Source organism: Eptatretus burgeri, chromosome 17 (assembly GCF_056783735.1).
Source record: "Eptatretus burgeri isolate ZD-2024b chromosome 17, Ebu_testis_v1, whole genome shotgun sequence".
Lineage (NCBI taxonomy): Eukaryota > Metazoa > Chordata > Myxini > Myxiniformes > Myxinidae > Eptatretus > Eptatretus burgeri.
The window spans coordinates 41,731,223-41,756,623 of record NC_140977.1 but is presented as its reverse complement, the minus strand read 5'-3'; the positions used below and the strand labels follow the sequence as shown (position 1 = coordinate 41,756,623).

The following is a 25,401-nucleotide window of genomic DNA, read 5'->3' as shown; positions in this document are numbered from 1 at the left end:
AGTAACAACTGGAAATAAGTCAGAGATGGTACCACCACACTTCACAGCACTCTCAGTACCAGAGTAGAGTTCAGCCATCAGATCGATCAGTTTTGGTGGCACCCCACGAAGACCAAGAATCCTCCAGAGGACATCCCGATTCACTGAATCAAACGCTTTACAGAGATCAACATAGGCTGCAAGCAGCCCCTGCCGAAACTCTCGTCTGCGTTCGGTGAGGACACGAAGTGCAAGGATACGGTCAATCGTTGACCTCTTTGGTGTAAAGCCTGACTGCTCTGGACGCTGTTGCTCAAGCAGATGGTGGCAAACCCTATCGAGAATTATCCGAGCAAAGACCTTGCCCGGCACTGAGAGCAGCGTCACCCCTCGGTAGTTGTTGCAGTCTTGGCAATCACCCTTCCCTTTCCAGAGAGGGACAACAAGGCCCCTCTTCCAGTCAGTTGGGATGATGCCTGTGTTCCAGGCAGAGCACAAAACTGCATGCAACGACACGAGTGCAGAATTTCCACCAGCCTTGAGAAGTTCGGCATGGATGCCACAGATCCCTGGAGCTTTGCCCCGTTTCAACTGGTTCACCGCAGCCCGTGTTTCCACAAGCCTAGGTGGACCACAGTTGATTCGAGGGTCAGCAACAGGGATTGTGACACCCTTGACGTCCAACTCGACAGTTGGGGGATCAGCCTGGTACAACCGCTCAAAGTACCCAGCCCAGCGGGCCTTCACTTCAGACTCCTCTGTCAAGAGCCTACCACTCTCTGCTCTAACTGCAGTGCTCCGAGGGATGGGCTTGGATGAACGTAATGCGCGAATTCGCCTGTAAGCGGGACGAGAATCACCTGTCCACAGGTGATGCTCAACCCCCTCACAGATTCCTCGCACATAGGCCTCCATGTCCACCCTCAGTGCACGTACAGTTTTACGCCTCAGCTCCCTGAACAGCTCAGCTCTGCCATTCAGCCTGGCCCTGTGACTCTGGTCAATGGTATCCAGTGTCCCTTGAGAGACAAAATTCTTCTTTGCCCTGCGGTGAGCTCCAAGGCATCCACCGGCAACATCAAGGACGGTGGTCTTGAAGGCACTCTACAACTCTTCAGGACCCCCCAAAGCACCCAGACCCCCCAAGTGTCCACTCAGCCTGTTCGCAAACTCCTCAGCTACTCTCTCATCCCTGAGCTTGGCAACATCCAGCCTCGGCTGGGATGGTACCATTCTCCAGGATTTAAGGTGCAGCTTTAGAGTTGCTACAACAAGCCTGTGGTCAGTATTGAGGAACTGAGCACTCCTGTAGACCCTGCAGTTCTGGATCATCCTCCAACGACTGTCAATGAGGACATGGTCAATCTCCTTTGCCACACCGCCGGCGTTGGAATACCAAGTCCAGCGATGAGCTTGTGGGCGCTGAAACCATGAACCAGCCACCCTAAGTACATGACTTCTTGCAAAGTCAAGGAACTTAGTGCCATTCTGGTTCATAGTTCCTGACCCATGGGGACCAACACACACCTCATAACCGTCCCTATCAGTTCCAGTCGATGCATTGAAATCCCCCAAGACTAGAAGTGTATCTCGTCTGGGGCACTGATCAACCACAGACTCGAGTGTGGCGTAGAATGCATCCTTCACGGTGAGATCACTCGCCTCAGTCGGAGCATAAACAGAGACCAGGGAAATGACACCTAAGGAGTGACGAATCCTTAATCTCATAATACGCTCATTGACCGGTGTTACCTCAATTATCATTGGGGTCAGCTTATTGGACACAGCTACAGCAACTCCTTGGGTATGGTAACCATCAGAGCGACCAGACCAATAGTAGGTGTAACCACCGACCATTATCTCGCCGCAATCCGGTCTCCGAACCTCAGAGAGAGCTGCAATCCCGATGTCCAAACGCTTGAGCTCAGATGATAACAGAGACAGGTGATCATCCTCTCTTAGGGATAGGACATTCCAGGCACCCACCCGAAGGGACCGCCTCAGGTTAACCCAAGGAGACCGCCGTCTGGTGGACGACACCTCAGCACCACTCCGACACACTCTCCCGCAATCTGACCCAGGGATGTTACCCCGTGGTTTCCCTCCTATCAAACATTGTGGGTCCCGAAGGCTTTGCCCCAATCCCGTCATCCGGTGAGCTGCCCTGCGAAGGGAAGCTGCACAGGAGGTACTCCCACGGAGTGGGTTTTCAGATTTTTTTGCGTTTTTGCGTTTTGCGGAATGAAGGGTTTTACGGTGGCCGGAGTGCAAATCCTGCAACCAACCTCCTAATAAGAAGTGACCCAACTGCAGGAGGACATCCGCAGACACAGTTGGGCACTAGATATGGATGGCCGTTGGCTCACAAGGAGCTCCTCCGCCCTTTGGAGTGACCACATTTATCGCTGTGACCACATTTATCAATAGCAATATGTTCAAAGTCGTCGAACCGTTCCCGTAGGTCCTGTACGAACTCTGTCAGTGATTCGAGTAGTTTCACTGCCGTGTTCAAATCGAGCCCCGGCTTCTGTAACTGCTGACTTGTCAGGTTGAACCTCTTTAGAATTTCCTGCCATGTTACGAGCAGAATCACCGTCTCAAGGTTTTCCAATTCCTTCAGAATAGCAGATGCCTCATTTTTGGCCTCTGCATTTAGATGTTCATCCATTGCAAGATCGTCAAGTTTTTTTTTTTGCTGGAATCAAGATCATATTTTGCTGGAATCCATTGGCCAGTGCTTCAATAGCATCTGCACGGGCCGACCACCGTGTATCTGACAAGCACTTGACGACTGGCATGTGTTTCAGTGCATCGCGATGTTTGCGCCAACGTTAGGTTGACTTCACGAGATAAACATACAGCCGTTGAACGATACCAAACAGAGGAGTCACAGCAGCCGTGCAGCACTCCGCAGCACACATCCCGATGAGGTTGAGAGAATGAGCCATGCAAGGAACAAACTCGGCAAATTCGCAACGACTTTTTAGGTGCGCCTGGATGCCGCGGTATTTTCCAGACATGTTGCTGCCGTTGTCGTACGATTGACCGTGACAGTCAGAGATCGGAATTTTGTACGTCAAGAAAATCAAATCTGTTGGAGAAAATCAAGAACTCCGTCTGCGATCTCCTTTCCAGTATGATTCAGTAAGGGCACGAATGTCAAAAAACGCTCTACTGGCCCCTCTGGCAACACGTAGCGGATGGTTATACATCGCTGGTCAGTGTGCGACACGTCCGGAGTGGAGTCCACCGATATGGAGTAATATTTGGCTCTCCGAACTTCCGCGACAATGGCACTCAGAACATTTCTACCCAGCAAATTGATTAGTTCGTTACATACTGTCGATGAGAGGTAGTTTACATTACCGCTCCCTTTGTTGGCATGTTTATGGAGATGTGCCACAAGGAAAGTGTCGTACTTGCTCAGAAGCTCCATCACTCCCAGGTAATTTCCGTTATGTACCGAACCGATCACCCCGTCGTCAACTCAGATGGGCAGACCACGTTCACATAGAAACATGAGGACATCCACGCACCGTCGTAGCACTTCGTGCCAGTAGTGCTGTTCTGACTCGTACTGACGAACTAGTCCAGCGTTAACGCGGCCTTGCAATGATTTTCTGCTGGCCAGGCTCGACATTGCCTGTTTATGCTGATCTGAATTACTGTGTCCCTCTATCGACTCCCAAGCATGTTTCCAATCTTGGAACCCGGATGTAAACCGACTTTTAGTGTCTGACATGGGTGACATCAGACGGCAAATAAAACAGAACAGACGGCCGGTCTCTTTGGAATAGCACAGCCAACTGAGATCGATTTCTTCTCCAGATAACGTGTGTTTTCTCCTGAACAAATTTTTTGTACAATGACGCGTTTTATTTCCATCATGGACAGCGGAGTTCTTGAAGTCACTGTCGACATTACGACATTGTGCACTACCCTTCTCGATCCAGTAGTTTCGGAACTTCTCTGGTAGCTGGTCTGGCCAAAGGCCAATGTCTTTTTCATAATCTTCAGCCGTTTCGCTGTCTACTTCTGAACCACATTTTGAAGCAGAATTGTTTGAATTTTTATCACCGCTAGCATCAGCAGCACTGAAACAAGGAGGAGGGCCAACAGCAGATAATGCTGACATAGTCGTAGCTATGTGTCCCTTCGCGTTGTTATCCTGTTCATTGTATAACCCGACTGTGGTTGTTGTACTCTTAAGCCAACTTGTAATTTTGGGTGGCTTGTTCCGTTCGCTTTCGGCTGCTATGCTTTCCTTCCGCTTGGCCGCACCAGACTGGTATTTTCTTCCTCGATCACGTTCACGTTCCGCCATGGCTCAACCAGGTCCACACAAAGGCAGTTCCTACAATAGAAAGCAATATTTCAGCAGTTGACACCAAACACACCTTAATAATAATAATCGAGATATATTAACGTGGATTGATAAGAAGCCTAGGGCTTGTCGAGAATCTCTCCACGGCTCAGATTATTATTGCGAGGTGTGTCTCTCTGGTGGAGGAAACCGGAGAACCAGGAGGAATCCACCATGTCTCGGCCATGACACATGATTTACATATGCCACCGGTAGGATTTGAACCAACTCCGCCGAATCCACATAGAGGTGACCAGCCAGTAACCTTACCACTCTGCCACCGAGACACATGTTCTGCCTCTCCGGTCTGGACCGGATAGCATACAGCTAACCCCCATCCGCCAATGAACGTAACGTCTAACAACCATGCTGAGGCTTAGAGTTCTTTATTCTTGACGAATGGTATGAATTGTGATAATCGCTGTAACAAAAACAAAAATAAAATGTTATAGTAAGTTGACACAGATATTACGGTGATCGTTATACATGTACAAGATGTATATTAAAATCACTGATCAGAGTAACGGTATAATGACAAATTAGAGTCACTAGAATAGACCGCAGAGCTTTACATTTGTCTACACATCAAAGTTGCAAGTTTTTTCCTAAAGGTTGTTGTAACACAATTGTCAAAGTTCGTCGGTAAAACTCGAGCATCGAACTGTTTCATGCCGACATAAAGTCACAGTACAAAATTCTGGTATTGAACGAGAAACAAAACGCATCACTCACACTGTTGTTGGCCACAGTCTGGCACAAAAAGCATTTTTCATCGCAGCGGGCAAGAAGCCAAATGGCAAGGCGACATTTTTAACACAGCGTCTCCTGGCTCACGGTAGGCGAAGCCACAGGGAAGCAACAACAATGAATATGCATGACTAGTCAACCGGCACAGTGTGGCGGTGGCATATCTTGGCTCTCGGTAGGCGGAGCCACAGGGAAGCGACAACAATGAATACGCATGACGAGTCAACCGGCACAGTGTGGCGGCACAACACACCTTATAAATATAATAAAATATTATCCGGTGTGTAAACTTGAATTACACAATTATAGTATAACCACCCCAGCAGTACGCCTGTGCAGTGCATAGCAAACATAGATTCAGGGCGGGCGTGTAATTTTGCAAAAATGAAATCGAGACGGCCAGAGCTTGCTTGGATTGGGAAAACCCTCACTTCTTTCGTGTGACCTATTTCTGTGGTAGACCTTAAGATTGCACTCTTTAGATCAGTGGAAAGGAAAAAAAGTAAGTTAAAAGATGTAAAATAAATGATAAACATAACCAAACAGATGCCAATTTAACAGGGATATTGAGTATTTGTTTCGTGATTCACTGACCATTTACACAAACGAACTAGATTTTTTCACAAACAAACAAAAGAGGGAAAATAGCAGAATTTCTTGTAATCTTTGCGTTTGCGCGGGGCCCCTGGAAGGCGCGGGGCCCCGGGCCGTGGCCCTGTGGGCCCTGCCCAAAATCCGGCCCTGCATACACCTCTTCTTCTTCTTTCGGCTGCTCCCGTTAGGGGTCGCCACAGCGGATCATCCATTATGATCCGCATAGTGATTTGGCACATGTTTTACGCCGGATGCCCTTCCTGACGCAACCCTGGTCGCCTCTTACGACACAGGGATATGGTACACCTATTTTAACCGGGGTATACACCTAAGACCGGGGTATTCTTCCTAAGAAGAAGAAGAAGATTGTGGCGGTGCTTCAAACGAGATTAGCAGCCTCCCTCACACTATAAAAGGCTGCATTTATGTACTTACCATCCATCATCCATGACCATCCGCACCCAGTATGGAGCATCACCGTGCTCATGTTTCCAGTTATGTAAGAATGCACCATGCGTGCACACAAAGGTGGCCATTCGAGCACCGAGACAAAGTAACCCCACTGCAACAGAAAAGTCACATGATCATCAACCTCTCCACCTTTTTAAGATCCTTATGGACATTAGATTTACCTATTTATACACAGCCTCCAGTTCAAAACACTTTTCTTTGGAAGATAAAAACCATTCTGGATGATTAAATGTGATATCCACGCACATGACTTCTCAAAAATAAAAACAATCACAAGCTACTGCAGATGGGACAACTTGGGTTGATGGTCTTTCCAATGAACGTCCATGGGGACCGACTCTATCTGTACACCTCCCCAACCAGATTTCTGTCAATGGTAAATTCTCTCTTTTGGATTTGGCTATGACCAACTTCCTACTTCCCCACCAATGTCTCCTGCTCTTCCTATGATCATATACTTGTCAGTCAACATCGCTCTGGCAATTCTCAGAGAGCCACCTCAGTGCCAAACAGAAATCACAATAGGTCGGGAGAAGGGCCGGAAGGATGGCCTGGAGGGATGTGTCCTCATCTCTGAGCTGTCTCTCCTGGGTTTGAATCCCGACCAAACGAAACCGGCAACCTGGTGTTTTGCAGGCAGGGCGAGGCATCAATGGTGTGTGCTGTCCCTCAGATGGATGTTAAACGAGGCAACCTGTCTGCCAGCGTTACTTGGTGGATGTTAAAGATTCCACGTTGTCTTTCGCAAAGTGCAGGCGAGTTCTCACGGGCACCTTGAACAAATTACAAATTTCTTTCCTGACTTCCGGGAAGGCAATGGCAAACCATGCAGCAGAACCCTTACCAAGAAAGTGCTTTGTCAGCACCAAAGCTCTGTAAAGAATATTGTACAGATCATCTCTCTTCATCGGAAAGCCCCAAATGCCGGATCATGAGAGATGGGGTGAAATAGTCTTTCTCTTCCCCTCCTATAATGCCTAACACTTAATTACAACTTCTCACAACCTACCCAATTCTACACCCCACCCCCAACCCCATCAGTTTTCCTCTCCTATCCAACTTTTATCCCTTATTGATATTTCCTTCTTTTTCTCATTTGTATTTCTAGATTTAAACCCTCTGTGTACCCACCGTTTTTGTATGGAACATGTAGTTGGGCACAAAATGATAATGAAAGGATGAAGAGTTGAATAATGAGATGATGATTATGGGATTATTCACATCTGCTCCATTTTAATTAACTCGCGGGCACCCCTGCCCTACGGGCAGTGGTACCCCTGTCGGACCACAGAAAACGGAGGATCGCTAAGTGTCCAGGGAGTCAAAGTAGCATAAAATTGACAAGGATAGCAACACGATCAATCAAGTAATCACCAGGATGAGTTACAAGGTGAGGAAAGTGTGTGATCAAGACGCCGCACCGTAATCACCGCTGTGAGAGGTGAGGAAACACAAGGTGAGGAAAGCATGTGATTTGATGGACCGTTGTTTGCTAGAATCCTCGATGGATCCTCGATGGACCGTTGTTTGCTCGATGGACCGTTGTTTGCTGACGGGGATAGTGACGATAACAATAGACACAAATAAAGATGTTGGGAAAAATGGTCACCCCCATTTGTCAGTGTCACGACCAATCAACCAGTGAATAATGATGCTGGGAAAAATCGTCACACCCATCTGGCCAGAGTCATGACCAATCAATGAGTGAAGGGAAAAAAACAAGTCTGGTGTTGGCTTAACGGTTAAGGTGGCTGGATTAAGATCTTACGGCCTTGAGTTTGAGCCCCTGTCAGTCGTTGAATTAACGGCAGGTGTGCTTGACTCAGCCTGTCATCCTTCTGAGACCACTGAAATGAGTACCAGTATACTGGCAATAGAGGGCACTGCATCAGCAGTACAGGCACAACCTCAGAAATTGATGCAACCAGCAGCCATAGGCTGCACACAATTGCTAAGGGGAGAAATGGGCACACCCAATTGGTCAGTGACTTGCGACCAATCGATGAATGAATATTGCTGACATATCTACAGCCACACAACCTCTATTTATTATCGTCAAGACATATCCAAGTAGAGACTGTAATCCAAAAGTTCTTTTGATACCAAAAACTCCATACTTGGGCCATCAAAAGCCTCCATTCTCAGGCTCCCGTGTGAGTGTGCACAACCAGTTGCAGAACTGATCAAGTGCGTGCATTTTCAGCTGCATTCTCACCTGGAACAGACCGGTCCACAGGAGGCCACATCCAAGGTTGTCCAAAAAGATGTCAAAGAAAGCCCCAAATGCCGACGTCTGTGAAAGTCTCCTTGCCACGGCTCCATCCACAGCTGTAAATAAGTAATTTTAGATGGAATAGAATAGGATAGAATAGAATCTTTCACCATTGGAGCAGTCGACATATTAATGCACAACAAAAACTCAGACAATTATCAAAGAGGGAGGAACACATTTGCATGGCATTCGTCAGTTTTATGAGTACATGCTGTGTATCCCAGGTGTGACCAGCAGGATAATGAAGAGGTGTGCACACTCACCCTTGAGCTGTCTCGCCTGGGTTTGACTCCTGACTCAGCTGTAAATTGTCACATTGGTGTTTCGCCTGAAGGGCGAGGCATCAATGTGTGTGCCGTCCCTCAGATGAACATTGACCTGGGTGTCTTATCTTTCAGCATTATTAGGTGGATGTCAAAGATCACACTGTGTCCTTAACGAAAAGTAGATGAGTTATTAGATGAAAAGTAGATGGCCTGGCCAGCCGGTTCATAATCGACCTGGAACCCCGCTGACCCCACGAGAAAGAGGAAATAATTTGGGCCGTTGATGAAGAAGAATTAGTCGTAGTAGTCGTAGTCGTAGTAGTAGTAGTAGTAGTAGTAGTAGTAGTAGTAGTAGTAGTAGTAATAGTCGTGATAGTAGTAGTGGTGTGTACATAGTTAGTGAACAACAGTTTTCAATCAAATTTGACTCCATCTGAATTCAAATTCAGAACTTAACTGTGGTAAGGACCCTCTCAACAGCAGCTGTCTTTCAATGCTGCTGTCTATTCATATTTTTGATAATAACCGAAGTTCAGGATTCAAGTGGCTGTGTTTTCAACACAAAGAATTTTATACAATTCAAGACCAGGGGAGCTGCTCCAACTCATCAGGTCCAAATACATATTCCTCATCCAGGTAATGATGGATTCTGAAAACGATTCTTTCAGGTGCACAAAATTCCAATGGGAAATTATTTTTAATTATAAGCAGCCATCAGTGTTTAATTCTGATTCTCCAGTCAAGTAACAGGAGAGAGTAGATTGATATTTGCATGGTGTTTCGCTAAAAAACCACAATGAACTCGAAATCTCTTTTGCGAGAGCAAATGTCCCATTGGGGGTAACCGGGGCATTGGGTCGAGAGAAAGATTGCCTGTTTCAGACAGTGATACAGTTTTACAAAACCATGACTGCAGAACACCTATAATTGTTGCAACCTGCATTATACGAATTTTAAACACTTTTAACGGTTTGTATTTTTCAAAATGCATCAAGGATGCAACTGCCCATGACAAGCTTGAATCCACGAACTGGAAAACATAATAATAACTAGAATGTCACTCTGTGGAGCACATACCTCTGCCAGACTGAGCAGTTTACGTTTTCTATTCCACGAATAGGCCAGATGGTATAAAACTAATGATTATGTCTAAAACATAATCTACTGGTGATCCTCGTGGTATAAAACATAATCTACTGGTGTTCCTGGTGGTATAAAACATAATCTACTGGTGTTCTTGGTGGTATAAAACATAATCTACTGGTGTTCTTGGTGGTATAAAATAGAATCAGGCCTTCAATATTTACGTTGAAAAGAGTGAAAAAACTATTTTTAAAGCCATTTTACCACATGCCCAGCACTGCACTTTATGTTCACCACAACTATAATAATTAATGTTCGTGTGTGTGAGTGTGTGTCAGGTACGCACAATCGCCTGCAATCTGCCGAGCCTATAAGGATAGCCTCTGGATATACACACTCCCTCGAAGCTGTCTAGCCTGTAAGGATAGCGTCTGGATATACACACTCCCTCGAAGCTGTCAAGCCTATAAGGATAGCCCCTGGATATACACACTCCCTCTAAGCTGTCTAGCCTGTAAGGATAGCCTCTGGATACACACACTCCCTCTAAGCTGTCTAGCCTGTAAGGATGGCCTCTGGATATACACACTCCCTCTCAGCTGTCAAGCCTGCAAGGATAGCCTCTTGATATACACACTCCCTCTAAGCTGTCTAGCCTGTAAGGATAGCCTCTGGATATACACGCTCCCTCTAAGATGTCTAGCCTGTAAGGAAAGTCTCTGGAGAAACACACTCCCTCTAAGCTGTCCAGCCTGTAAGGATAGCCTCTGCATATACACACTCCCTCTAAGCTGTCCAGCCTGTAAGGATAGCCTCTGGAGATACACACTCCCTCTAAGCTGTCTAGCCTGGAAGGATAGCCTCTGGATATACACACTCCCTCTAAGCTGTCTAGCCTGTAAGGATAGCCTCTGCATATACACACTCCCTCCAAGCTGTCTAGCCTGTAAGGATAGCTTCTGGAGAAACACACTCCCTCTAAGCTGTCCAGCCTGTAAGGATAGCCTCTGCATATACACACTCCCTCGAAGCTGTCCAGCCTGTAAGGATAGCCTCTGTATATACACACTCCCTCTCAGGGTCGAGCCTGTAAGGATAGCCTCTGGATATACACACTCCCTCTAAGCTGTCCAGCCTGTAAGGATAGCCTTTGGATATACACACTCCCTCTAAGCTGTCCAGCCTGTAAGGATAGCCTCTGCATATACACACTCCCTCTAAGCTGTCCAGCCTGTAAGGATAGCCTCTGCATATACACACTCCCTCTAAGCTGTCCAGCCTGTAAGGATAGCCTCTGCATATACACACTCCCTCTCAGGGTCTAGCCTGTAAGGATAGCCTCTGGATATACACACTCCCTCTAAGCTGTCTAGCCTGTAAGGATAGCCTCTGGATATACACACTCCCTCTAAGCTGTCCAGCCTGTAAGGATAGCCTCTGGATATACACACTCCCTCTAAGCTGTCCAGCCTGTAAGGATAGCCTCTGGATATACACACTCCCTCTAAGCTGTCCAGCCTGTAAGGATAGCCTCTGGATATACACACTCCCTCTAAGCTGTCCAGCCTGTAAGGATAGCCTCTGGATATACACACTCCCTCTAAGCTGTCCAGCCTGGAAGGATAGCCTCTGGATATACACACTCCCTCTAAGCTGTCCAGCCTGTAAGGATAGCCTCTGGATATACACATTCCCTCTAAGCTGTCCAGCCTGTAAGGATAGCCTCTGGATATACACACTCCCTCAAAGTCGTCTCGCCGGTGCGGATGGCCTCGGAATATGCACACTCACCTCTAAGCTGTCCTCACCTGCAAGGATAGCCTCCAGGTATGCACACTCTTCACCTCGAAGCTGTCCCAGCTTCGAGTCCTGTATGCATCTGGAGAATGTGAAGTATTTGGTCAATTTGACTGAAGATGAACAAACGGATAAAACTCGTGAAGTGCATTTAATTAAGTTTTGGATTTATGAATTTTACATCATATTGTTGTGGTTACCAAATTCGCAAACCACCATTCAGGTCCCTTAGGTGAGGTATCTCGGCAAGTATATGTGTAGTTAGGCCCAAACCCGTTGTCTAGTGGGAATACATGTCATTTATGCGTGCTGCGACTCTTCAGGATAGCCGTTTTTCTTTTACTATCTTTAATTTGGACCAACCGCCATGATTACCACCACAATCACAACATCAACCACCAACCACAACGCCGCTTCACCACAACCGCCACGACCTTCACGTCACACCTCACAACCGTAGCATCGCCACCGTTCTTGCCCCGCTGTGGGTACCGGTGTTGGACTCGTGCAGGGCGCGCGCCGAACAGCGTGTACAAAATCACGGATTTTGTGCTTCAAAAACGGATCAAAAAACGACACACGCCCACTTTTTGCCGTCCAATCGGTGAGCGAGGGGCGATTTGGCCCCGCCTCCAGGACGATCGATATATGCAAATTTATGGATCAAAAAGCCTTCACGCCCACTTTTTCTCGGGCCAATGGGGAGGCGAGGTGAAAGGTCAAGGGAGGGGGTCAAAGGCGAAGCTACGGGGGATAAAAGGACCGTGTTCGTCAGTCAGAGGAGAGTCAGAAGAGTCCAGAGGGAGAGTCAGGAGAGTCGGAGAGTCCAGAGGCGGAGAGTAGGAGAGTCGGAAGCAGAGGGTCAAGACCGCGGGCGGTGGAGCTGCTCGTCGTGTGCGTTGGAGTCGGAGCGGAGGACGAGCTGTGGAAAGGCGGCGACACCAGGACGAGGGGGTGCTCGCGTCGTGCAGGGAGCTGCACCCGAGGGAGGCCGACAGCGCGACCTGGCCGAGGTGGAGACGCTCGTCGCGGGATAATAAAGATCCTCTATACCCCGAGCATCAGCAACCCCCTCCTGTTTCCCCCCGCGCTGAGATAGTGCGACCAAGGGGGCCCCTTTCCCACCCCCTACCAGACACCCTCCGCGAGGCCCGCGGGGTTGGGGCGCCATCGCCGCTCCGCGTCTCATCACCAGACGGGTAGGCGCGACCCGGTCTCGGCCTCAGGCCGCCTCATCCTTGAGGGTATTTCTTTTCCTTGGTTTTGGGTATGTGTTGTCGGCGCCGTCTGTGAAGTAGAATTGTATAAGTGTTGCCGTGTGCTCGGTAGTCGGTATTAGCTCTGCATTGTGTTTTCGCTTTTATATTTGCTTTTTGTGTAAATGGAATTGTGTTTTTCTTTTCTGTGTGCTTTTGGTGGAATTGAATATGTGTGCTTCCCGTGTGCCGCGAATAAATGTGCTTTGTGTTGAACTGTTTCCCGCTTAAGCCGTCATTTCTCCCATTGAATCCTCATCTTGCTTCACGTAAAATGTTGGTAGTGGGCTGAATACGCCCGATAATTAATCGAACCGTCGAGGTCGACGATAACACCGCTCGGTTATTCTGATAGTACGGAACGGGTCGCTTAAGTGGCCCGTGTCCGAAGTCGACCTGCGGCGAGGTGCGATCGCCCGGTCTACCCTCCGCGTGGGTACTTAGGTAGGTCGAATTTGGCGAGCAACCCTATCCCACGCGGGGGCTGATTGGCTCGATCGCGGTGAGACCGAAAGGTCCACCCGTGACTGGTTCCCGGCGTTAGTCCGAGAGGGTCACGACTGGATTGTCCGTCCGGTGGGCGACGGGCCGCGATTCGAGTTACGTGGCCGTCAGCACGCCGGCGGGCGCGAAATCCGTAACACTGGTGTCAGGTCGTGCGATACAAATTCATCGCCCTCCTCGCGGCACTGGTATCGGAGAACAGGAAAACGGGCTCTCCTGTCTCCAATTAAATTCACGGGAATCGGTCCAGGGGTGAGAGAAGCGACCCCCGATTCCCTCCAAATTACGAGCGAGTTAAATTAACCCTTCACGAGAAGCAAGATGGCGTCTCAAGGCGAGCGGGAGCCGGGGGTATTAGAAATGTATATGTGTAGTAATGTAGAATCCATGGTCCAGGATGGAATCCCCGAGCAGGAAATGTTGATTGTGCAGGAACACGGACTCGCCCAACTGAACCCAGGGCCCGAGGTGGGTGCGGCAGCGGCCGCGGTGTATGACACCTCCCCCCCACCTCTCCACCAAAACCCTTCCCCAACCCCTGCCGAAACGGCTCACTCAAGCGCACCCGACATGGCCCAGCTTTGCGCCATGCTGGCGGCAATGACAACGAGGATGGATGCGAATACACAACAAATAAATGCGGATATGAAAGGCATGAACGAAAAGATGGATGCGTATACACAAAAGATGGATGCGAATACACAAAAGATGGATGCGAATACACAACAAATGAACAAAAAGATGGATACAAATACAAATGAAGTGAAAACGACGATGGATGCGAATACACAGCAAATGAGAAAAGAAATGAAAGAGCTGCGGGGTGAGACGCAGAACATGGGCCGATGCCTGCAGGCGGGCATGAAGGCCGTGACCAGGGAGCTGGGAATGGCGACTCCACGTGTGGGAGCAAACGAGCTGGAAGGGGGTGCAACGGCTAACAGGCCCGCGGTGGAGGCGGGTGAAAAAATAATTCGGGGGGCGTGTTGGACGAGGGTCGTGACAGAGGAATCGACGGTGACCAAGAGGGAAAAATTAAATGGGGAGACCAAAACGTGTGAGACGAGACACGAGGTGACGACAAAGGAAATAATAATAGTTGAGACAAGGGAGGTAAAGGGTGAAGAGTTGGCAGTGGCCGGTAGCCGGGAAGGGAACGATAGAGGAGAGACTGCACGGTGAGGACGGGGTAAGTGACGCGCACACACACGGAGGTAGTGGAGGACAATGGGGTTGAGCTCGCGGAGCGTGTAGAGACCCAGTGCGAGCAGCTGGATGGCCTCCTCCAGGAACGAGGGGAGGGAGTATGCCCCCTTGAGGCGAGTCACGACCAGGTGAGTTCGGTCGTGCTTTGCGAGGTTGAGGGAGGAGTGCTGTGGACAGGTGCACGGAGAGCTTGGGGGTATAGAGGCCCCGGAGACCCTTGTGGGGACACGAATCCCCAGTGTGGTTGTCCCTGTGTGTGAGGTGCAAGGTGTGAGTGCGTCCCCGTGTGTGGAAGCGACCCCGTGTGTGAGTGGTGTGGTGGCGATGGTGCCGGAGTACGTGCTTCCCAGCACGCCGGGTGGGAGTGAGGCACGGAGTGCGAGTGAGGCAGCGCGGGTGAGCGCCCCCGCGTGTGTAAGTAGTATGGTTTGTGTGAGTGGTGAGGCACCGTGCGTGAGTGAACGGCCGTGTGCAAGGTCGCTGTGTGCAAGGGAGACCGTGTGTGTGAGAGAGCGGTATGAGAGGGAGATGTCGGTTGGCATGCGGGAGCACGCAGCCGCATCTCCCGGTGTGAATGTGATGGTGTGGACTGCGTGCGTCGTAACACGCAGGTATGCGTGTGTGGAATGGAGACGGAGACGGCGACAGAGGAGAGAAAGCCGTGTAGCGGCTGTAGCTGTTTCGGGGACCGTGCCGGGTTCACCCAGCAGTGAGCACGAGGTTCGTGCTGTGCAACGCACGAGACCGCCACGTGCTCGCTTGCGAGAGTGAAGTCCCGGTCCGGAAACGCACGCGGTGGATTTGCCGATCCCGCGGACGGACAAAGTTTAGGCAGGTAAATGGATTTGGACCGGACGGGTTCTCCACGCGATCGTGTGTGTTAAGCTCCAACGGGCAAAGCACATGTGTTCGCGTGGGGAACCCCTCGAGACGTGGGGCTTGTTTTTTTATGCGCACGGTGACGTCATGGCTGCACGTGGGGTTGGAATCCGGCAGGAGGGGTATCTCTCCCGGATGGTCCCGTCCAAGGAGGGACGAGGAACACGTGCAGCTGCATGACGTCACGGGCAGGTGCAAAGTGCGCGAGCTCTGAGTTGCCGCACAGGTGCTGCGCATGGGAAAAAAAAAAAAAGCAAGCCTCACTTTCGGGTGTACAGGATTCCTGGGCAAGGGGTGAAAGATCCCCTTAGCCTGGGCACAGGATGAAAACTAGTTAGGGGGAAGGGTTAGCTTAGCTAGACCGACTTCATGGGGCAGGGGTAAGTCCTCATGGAGTCCGTGGAATGGATTAGTTAGAGGGATTGTAGCCAGATTTAGGTTGGGAAATAAAATGATTGATTTGGAGACCGTGACAGACTTGTGAGTGTGTAGAGGGGACGTAGTTTAGCTACGTAGTGTTAAAAGGAACGTGCTGTAGTTTAAGGGACGTGGGAGCACGAGTTGGTTAGGGCATGCACACAGAAGGATGGCAGAGTTCAGTGGTGTGTGTGTTGAAGAGTTGGTGAGTGAAGTGGAAGCATGTGCTTGGTGAGTGAGTGAGGCCAGCGGGTCTGTGTGTGTGGAGTGAATGGGGAATGCATGGTGCGATGAGTGATTGGGGGGAGGAGTGACTCCCGCCCAAGGGACCCCGGGGTCAGTATAAAGTGAGTTAGCTGGGTGAGTCAAATTGAAAAATGGAGGTCGTTTTGTTGTTGGTGGGAAAGTAGGCTCGAGACCCATTTGGAGGGGGTGCAGGAGCCCTGTTGACGGGCTTGGGAGCGTGGCTGCGAAAGGTGAGTATCGCTGGTGGGTACCCCGGGCACCAGGCTAGTCGGCCGCGGTAGGCCATGGGCCCATGGGGGCCGGGATAGAGTAGTGGGCACGGGTGCGCCTGCTTGGTGCGGGGGCCCGGGCGCCATTAGCCGCGTGGGCAGTGTTGTGGGGACGGGTGACCCTCGGAAAGGGGGCCGGGAGGCCGGCCTGCCACGTGTGCGTTTCAGGGGAGGTGCCATGGGGGCACTCCCCGGTGTTAGGGAGCTGGTAGGCTCGGAGGCAGTGTAGTGCCCGGGGGTGCCATAGCGGGAGAATCGGCAGAGGGTCGTGCCTGCCAAAGGGAGCCACGTGTCCCAGCCAGGAGACCGTGTGAGGGCACGGAGAGAAAATTGGGGGGGCGAGGCCCGAAATTGTAAGGACACCAACACAGGCGACGGGAATCTGGGTTGTTAGAACCAATAGTTTAAGCGAGAGGCGCTTGTTGAAAGCCCCGGGGTAGTTTAACAGTTAAATGGTTAGGGTAGATTAGGAGATGTACCCCTCCGCACCATCCATCCCCTCGCTGTCGTTGTGGGCCGCTGGACCCACTTTGGGTTAGATCGCCGAACTCTGGGGAGGCCATTCTGAGGCTTCGTTGGGCCTCGACACGGGACGTTAGCTCTCCCTTATTCCCCTCCGGGAAGGGAACGTAGGGGTTGGGAGTAGGCTAGGTGACAGGATAGGTTAGCCGAACAAGGACGATAAAGGGGGTTAGGGGACGATTTATAGAGGGGAAGTAAAAATAAAAACAACAAAAAAATAAGTTGGGGCTAAATTGGGGTTTGACAAATTAAGGGAGTGGGTATGTACAGTGACAGGCAAAGGCGATAGGTTGGGAGGGAGACAGGTAGGTAGGTCCGAGCCCGCCTTCCAAGTGGCCAGCACCACCGCACTCCCTCCACCAACCTCCACTGAACGGCAAAGGCTGGCCAACTTCATCGGCTGGCCGTGTTTTGCTTCAAGGCAGAGGCCGGCCAACTTCATCGGCAGCTGTTGTTTTGCTGCAAGGCCTGTGCCATCGGCTGGCCGTGTTTTGCTTCAAGGCCTGTGCCGGCCAGTTCATCTGCCGGCTGTGTTTGCCTGCAACAGCCTTCTTCTGCGGGCTGTGTTTGCCTGTTACCTTTGCCATGCCATGCCCACTGCCCACGTTCACCAGCCCCGTTCAATTTTGCTTTTCCCCCCCCTGTTCATTTCCATGTGCGCCAGGATCCGCAAGGCAACAGTTTGCAAGCTGCGAGAACTGCCCTGTTGGCAGCTACAACACGGGCCTGCAGTGGCGGCCCGTGCACCGTGTTTGTGTCCATCCATCCATTCGTTGTGCTCATTGCGTGTGCCACTTGAGCTGGCACGGAGACTACGTTTGTGCAGCCCATGCACCGTTGTGGTTCACTGCGTTCAGTTCAAAGAGGGAAGGCCTTGGACTGCGTGTGAGCAGCCAGCCACGTTCCCTGTCACCTGCATTGTTTTGAGCCAGAGACTGCATGCGAGCTGCCTGGCTCCCTGCTAACTGCTTTTCTTTTGCAGAGTTCAGTGATCCTGGGCCATGGTTTAGTGTAAAATTTGTAAGTTAAGGTTAAGATGTACTGTAAATATGAGTGCGCCCCCGGCATGTCTGTCTAGCGCCGGCAATTTTATTTAAGTCGTCCGTGTGAGTGAGTTTGTTAAGGTAGTTACGCAGCCCTCAGGTTATTTATTTTGGGGACACGAATACCATGAATGTCGCACCCAGGGATCCGTAGGTAAAATGTACTAGGGGAAAACTACACATGATGGCACACGAAAATTTGACGACTCGGGACGAGTCTGTAAAAAGGAGGGGTAGTGTTGTGGTTACCAAATTCGCAAACCACCATTCAGGTCCCTTAGGTGAGGTATCTCGGCAAGTATATGTGTAGTTAGGCCCAAACCCGTTGTCTAGTGGGAATACATGTCATTTATGCGTGCTGCGACTCTTCAGGATAGCCGTTTTTCTTTTACTATCTTTAATTTGGACCAACCGCCATGATTACCACCACAATCACAACATCAACCACCAACCACAACGCCGCTTCACCACAACCGCCACGACCTTCACGTCACACCTCGCAACCGTAGCATCGCCACCGTTCTTGCCCCGCTGTGGGTACCGGTGTTGGACTCGTGCAGGGCGCGCGTCGAACAGCATGTACAAAATCACGGATTTTGTGCTTCAAAAACGGATCAAAAACGACACACGCCCACTTTTTGCCGTCCAATCGGTGAGCGAGGGGCGATTTGGCCCCGCCTCCAGGACGATCGATATATGCAAATTTATGGATCAAAAAGCCTTCACGCCCACTTTTTCTCGGGCCAATGGGGAGCGAGGTGAAAGGTCAAAGGGAGGGGGTCAAAGGCGAAGCTACGGGGGGATAAAAGGACCGTGTTCGTCAGTCAGAGGAGAGTCAGAAGAGTCCAGAGGGGAGAGTCAGGAGAGTCGGAGAGTCCAGAGGCGGAGAGTAGGAGAGTCGGAAGCAGAGGGTCAAGACTTCGCGGGCGGTGGAGCTGCTCGTCGTGTGCGTTGGAGTCGGAACGGAGGGGACGAGCTGTGGAAAGGCGGCGACACCAGACGAGGGGGTGCTCGCGTCGTGCAGGGAGCTGCACCCGAGGGAGGCCGACAGCGCGACCTGGCCGAGGTGGAGACGCTCGTCGCGGGATAATAAAGATCCTCTATACCCCGAGCATCAGCAACCCCCTCCTGTTTCCCCCCGCGCTGAGATAGTGCGACCAAGGGGGCCCCTTTCCCACCCCCTACCAGACACCCTCCGCGAGGCCCGCGGGGTTGGGGCGCCATCGCCGCTCCGCGTCTCATCACCAGACGGGTAGGCGCGACCCGGTCTCGGCCTCAGGCCGCCTCATCCTTGAGGGTATTTCTTTTCCTTGGTTTTGGGTATGTGTTGTCGGCGCCGTCTGTGAAGTAGAATTGTATAAGTGTTGCCGTGTGCTCGGTAGTCGGTATTAGCTCTGCATTGTGTTTTCGCTTTTATATTTGCTTTTTGTGTAAATGGAATTGTGTTTTTCTTTTCTGTGTGCTTTTGGTGGAATTGAATATGTGTGCTTCCCGTGTGCCGCGAATAAATGTGCTTTGTGTTGAACTGTTTCCCGCTTCGCTTCGTCATTTCTCCCATTGAATCCTCATCTTGCTTCACGTAAAGGGTTGGTAGTGGGCTGAATACGCCCGATAATTAATCGAACCGTCGAGGTCGACGATAACACCGCTCGGTTATTCTGATAGTACGGAACGGGTCGCTTAAGTGGCCCGTGTCCGAAGTCGACCTGCGGCGAGGTGCGATCGCCCGGTCTACCCTCCGCGTGGGTACTGAGGTCGAATTTGGCGAGCAACCCTATCCCACGCGGGGGCTGATTGGCTCGATCGCGGTGAGACCGAAAGGTCCACCCGTGACTGGTTCCCGGCGTTAGTCCGAGAGGGTCACGACTGGATTGTCCGTCCGGTGGGCGACGTGCCGCGATTCGAGTTACGTGGCCGTCAGCACGCCGGCGGGCGCGAAATCCGCAACAATATTTTACTGAAATTCACAACTTTCAAAAATATACACAAACAACGACAATTACATCACGTTCAGTCTGAGCAACAATTCTTTCGCTTTTTAAATTCGTTGAACCCTGAAATATTTGTTATTCACCCCCACCCCCGCCCCCCCTTCAGGAGTCCAGAAAATTCACCAGATGACATAAACTGATTACTCGGATTTCATAAATTCCTGGGGTAGGGGAGGGGATATGACCTCGAACCACCAAGCCCCTCATGTTTATCATAACAGCATAAGTCGTGGTGATGGTAACTTTGTTACAAGTTGTCACCCCTCACCCTCCACCACTTTTGATGATGTTGCTTCACCCCTGAGGAGGCAGTTTCATTGGAAAGGAGTGCAGTCCTGGACAGGCCTCCACTCCAGCACGGGTTACTCCAACTGGGAATTACCCCAGTACATACTGACACTGGCACTCATTTCACTGACATCGGAAGGATGACAGGCTGTCAACCACACCTGGTGTTAATTCAACAGTCGACATGGGCTAAGAACTCCGACACGAAGGTCTCAAACCAACCACCTGAAGCAGGAATCCAACACCAGGCTACATGAAATAGATTAAACACTTCCGATACGAGAATTGATACGTTTTTGAAATATGGAAAAATATTTCGTTTTTGAAAATACGATTCTGGAACTGGATACGAGAGTTAATTATTTTTTTAAGTCATTCTTCACCATTGACAGATCGGGCCAAAAACGACAAAGTCCTGAATATCATCATATTACAAAAACGTATTGGGCCTGATATGTTCTCGTGGATCAGGCATTTCGTGGTGGAGGTAAGCGCTCCACCGAGTGCCCTTCTTGTTGTTTCGTTATTTTTGTACAAAATATTTCAGAGTAATGAGAATCAACAACTCCATGTCTTTACATTCTTCTCTCGTCATTGAATGTCATCTTATTTTCCTTTACTCTGCCCAAAGCCCGCCCTTCCTCCCCTCCCCTGCCCCCTGCCTGCCCGAGAAGGATTGACAGACTGAGAGCTCTTTCACAACCTTGTGGGTGGTGGTGCATGGCCGCTCTAAGTTGTTGGAGCGATCCATCTGGTTGATTCCGATGACGACCGAAACGAAGGTGTATTGAACGCAACAAAGGAAGCAGTGGGAATTATTGCGGGTCAAAGGAAGTGTTTCCAGAATGATTGCCATTTGCAAAATAGAAAGGGGGGCAGCAAGGTTTGCAGTGGGAAATGAAGAAGGAATTCAGGCTTTTTTAGGTCAGTGGAGGGTGGGGAAGCGATTGAAGAAGGAACTGAGGATGTAATTGTGATTTGTAAGGCCAGGGAAGAAAATCAGGTGAAGAAGGAAGGGAAAGGTTAAAGGTATTCCAAAGCAATGCCACAAGTTTAAATTGGAAGAGGGATGAGCCTGAAGCCAAAGTGGACAGCGAGGAGTATGATATAGTTGCAGTGAGTGAGACAAAGTTTAAGGAGGACAGTAACTGGAGTACAGGATTAGAAGATGTATTGGTGATGAAAAAGATGTATTGGTGATGATATAAAGATGAAGATAACAAGGCAAGATGCATTGGTGTGATGGAAAGGATAGAATAGGAGGAGGTGGAGCAATCTGGGTAAAGGACAGAATTGCATCAAGAGAAATGGGTGACGTTAAGGAAGGAATAAATGTTGAGGATTCTGTATGGGAAGAGATTTGAAATTGCAAAAACATGAAGATACTGGGAGAATGCTTTTATAGGACTCTGGGTGTGAAGGAAGAGGAGGAAGGAGGAGTACATTAAGAATGCAAAAGGGCATGTGGAGAGGGAACAGTATTGATTATGGGAGATTTTAACTTGCCAGGGATAGATTGGGTGAAAGAACAGGGAAAGGGCAGAGCAGTTGAGGATTTCCTAGGTTTAGTCCAGGATTGCTTTTAAACCCACTTTGGATTGAAGCCCACGTGGGGAAGTGCATGTTTGACCTCCTTTTAAGTGACGATCGCAATATGGTGGAGGAGTATTGAGAAGTAAGTGACCATAATGTTGAGTGTGCAAGGTTTCTGTTCAGGGTTAGAGTTCAAGAGCGTAGAGTAAGACGATTCCATTTCAGAAAGTTAAATATTGAGGGTGTTCGGAGAAAGTTGGATGATGTACATTGGGAGAAGCAAACAACAGACAATCAGCATCAGAAAAATGTGAAACATTCAAAGAGCAAGGGTGTGGAGTGCAGAGTAAGTACATCACTCTTGGAGTAAAGAGAGGTAAATTGAGAGAGTAACTTGGCAAACCAAAAGAGAGCATGAGAAGGAGATGGCTAAGAATATTAAGCATAATAGCAAGGCATTCAATAAGTATATCAGAGGAAATGAACAAGTTACAACTCGTGTGGGCCTATTGAGGAATATAACTGGGAGAGTAGTCAGGTCAGGTCAAGTATGGGAGCAGGCACCAGAGCAGTGTGTCGCTGTATCCACTTTCTGCCGGTACTCCAGGGGGCTCCATCTGGCCCTCCTGCAGGCATGTGCCTGGCCCATCCCCATCTACTTGAGATGTTGATCAACCTTCTGCAACCACGAGGCACGTGGTTGGCTCATTGGCCTCCTCTACTCACTAGACTCCCTCGCTGAGAGAATCTGCTGAACAGGATTACCCTCAGGAATATGACCCACAAGTCCATACAGCTGCAGCAGATGCTCACGCACGATGCAGGTAACAAATCTCATTTGAGTTCCTCTCAGCAACCACTCGTTGAACACAAAGTTCGATCCGCGATGGCGAAGGATTCTCCGAAGAGACCTGGTGCCAAAGGAATTGTCTCCATCTCAGATCCCGATGCAGAGTCCAAGTCTCGCATCCATAGAGCAAGAATGGAAGCACCAAGGACCTGAAGACTCAGACTTTCGTCCTCCTGCAGAGGCACCGACGGTGCCATACCCCATGATCCAGTGAATCCATGACTCCACAGGCCCGATCCAGATGTTTTTTGATTTCAGGCTCACAGCCAGCAGAGAAATGACCATCACTGCCAAGGTAAGTGAATCTCTCCATGACCTCAACATCCTCACCAAAAACAGGTACAGACAAGAGAGCAGCATCCAATATGTCATTGAAAGCCTGCATCTTCGCTTTGACCGAGGAAACCCATAATCCCAGCGGCTCCGACTACTCATTCAGCACCTCGAGGGCGCCCAAAAGGAAATCCAGAGTCTCCCTACACAAAGATGACTGCATCGTCTGTGAAATCAAGATCATAGATCTTGACATTCCCAAACAATGCACCGCAGCTTCATCTCTCCGACATTCTCCCCAGAATCCAGTCCATACAAGCGCTGAGAAGTGTGGGGGCCAGCACACACCCCTGAAGAATTCCAGGAACAACTGAAAATAAGTCGAAGATGGAATCACCACATCTCACAGCACTCTCAGTACCACAGTATAGTTCAGACATCACATTGATCAGTTTTGGTGGCACCTCCCAAACACGGATGAAATTGAAATACGAAATTTGGATACAGATTCAATTTTGTGTCCAGGTTCGGTGTGTGACAGGGATGAAATGATTGAATTTTGGTGAAGATCCGGATACTAGAATTTTCAATTGATTCTTCACCATTGAGAGATCGGGCCAAAAATGATATCTTGCACGATATCTCAAAAAGTTGTGGACGGATTCGGATGAAACTTGGTGGTCATGTTGGTTGTGTCACAAGGAAGAATTGCTTCAATTTTGGTGAAGATAAGAATCCAAATTCGCGTCTGATAATTTTTAGTGAATCTTCACCATTGAGAGAAAGGGCCAAAAACTATATGTGGCATGAATATTTCAAAAATGTATTGGGTCCGTTGTGTTCTCATGGATCAATCATTATGTGGTGGAGGAATGCGCTCTACCGAGTGTCATAGTTTTATCTTGTGTTGTTAAATTGGTGCGGTATTGATGTGGCACAGGTTTGATGGGCTGAATGGCCTCCACCTGCGTCTAATTTCCTTGTGTTTCTTGAAGGGAGTTGTTGCACACGTACATGCATATGACACCCCCCCCCCTCTCCCTCCAGTTCAGATGAACCGAGGAACAAGTTTCTATGATGGAGGATGACCCCATTACCCGACTGCATTGCTTACCGAGAAAGCAATAAAATAGACACCATTTGCTTGAAAGCAACTTTAAAATCCCTCATTACAACAAACCAGCAGAACTCGATGTATCAAGCAAGATAATCTCGGATGAGAAAACTAATCTCATGAGAAGGAACGATTCCCCAAACTTACCGACTCTTTCCAATCAAATGAACATGGTGGATCAAAATCAGGTGAACAGGTGTTGAGATGATCTCCGAGTGATGTGGAGCAGAGCGAATCGTCCTTTTATCAGAAGCTCAATTGATGATAAGACCCGATTTGTATTTTCTCAATTTGTTCGTTTCTAAGATTTCCACTTTACACATTTGTAATTGGTGTGAATGAATAAAGCAATTGTTCCTCACTCATAAAATATTATATGAACTTCGGTAAAATGCTGCAGTTGAGAGGATTCCATTGTAAACATGATTATCCATGTATTCTGTTACATTTTCTTTCTGTGAAAACAAACATCAGGCTTCAGTTGATGTTGATTTGTGATATTGATTTGTCATAATTTTTTGTGATATTGCAAGTTCCTGAAGAAGGTTGTTTTGTGTGCAACAAGGAAGAAGATCGGAGCCACGGGAGGCATCGTGGTGTGCAGATGAAAAATTGTCCGTTGAACGGCATGTGTGTGTGTGCTTCCATGCTTGGTGTGAATTATGGCTCAAACGAAAGGGTTTGCAGTCGAGATCAGAGTGCGGATCATAGAGATATTTATTCGACCGAACTACAAGTCCCACGCAACGCAATTCGTAACGTTGAGACGCAAGACATGAGGGAAGGACCAAGTACACGAATACTCATGAAAAAACTGCCTGGAGATCACTGCATGTTGGGTGCCATTGCCTTCGAGGCATGTGGTTTTGTGGAACCGCAACGATATATACCGCTCGACTGTCCCTCCAGGACTAATAAAATTTGGAATTACTCTTTCATACACAGTTTATAGTTTGCTTCTCATGTGTGCACAAGCACTTTATACATATCCTGTGTTGTAATATCCCAAGTGATGTATTGAGGTTTGTTTGAAATGTAAATCTTTATTTTATATTTTCTGCTGACTCAGAGCATCCAGGTTTACCTGGCATCGACTTACTAACTGTGGAAGAAATGAACTCAATTTCCACTCAGGTTCAGCAAACAAATGAGAATGTTTAATTACGAAGGCGCACACAAACGGGAGAGAGAGAAAAGATCCATCAATGAATATCTCTCTCTCTCTCTCTCTCTCTCTCTCTCTCTCTCTCTCTCTCTCTCTCTCTCTCTCTCTCTCTCTCTCTCTCTCTCTCTCTCTCTCTCTCTCTCTCTCTCTCTCTCTCTCTCTCTCTCTCTCTCTCTCTCTCTCTCTCTCTCTCTCTCTCTCTCTCTCTCTCTCTCTCTCTCTCTCTCTCTCTCTCTCTCTCTCTCTCTCTCTCTCTCTCTCTCTCTCTCTCTC

The 25,401-nt window shown here is 49.2% G+C and overlaps 1 long non-coding RNA gene across 3 annotated transcripts; it reads left to right on the top strand.

Moving 5' to 3' along the window:
• The first annotated feature begins 6,227 nt into the window (after positions 1-6,227).
• On the top strand, positions 6,228-24,903 carry LOC147009874 (uncharacterized). 3 transcript variants are annotated; one of them, XR_015052909.1, is made up of 2 exons: positions 6,228-7,595; positions 23,897-24,903. It is a non-coding gene; the product is annotated as an uncharacterized LOC147009874 (long non-coding RNA). The 3 variants fall into 3 exon arrangements; XR_015052908.1 differs by having other exon boundaries at positions 6,228-7,610; XR_015052910.1 differs by lacking the exon at positions 6,228-7,595 and adding an exon at positions 18,173-20,680.
• The last annotated feature ends 498 nt before the right edge of the window (positions 24,904-25,401 follow it).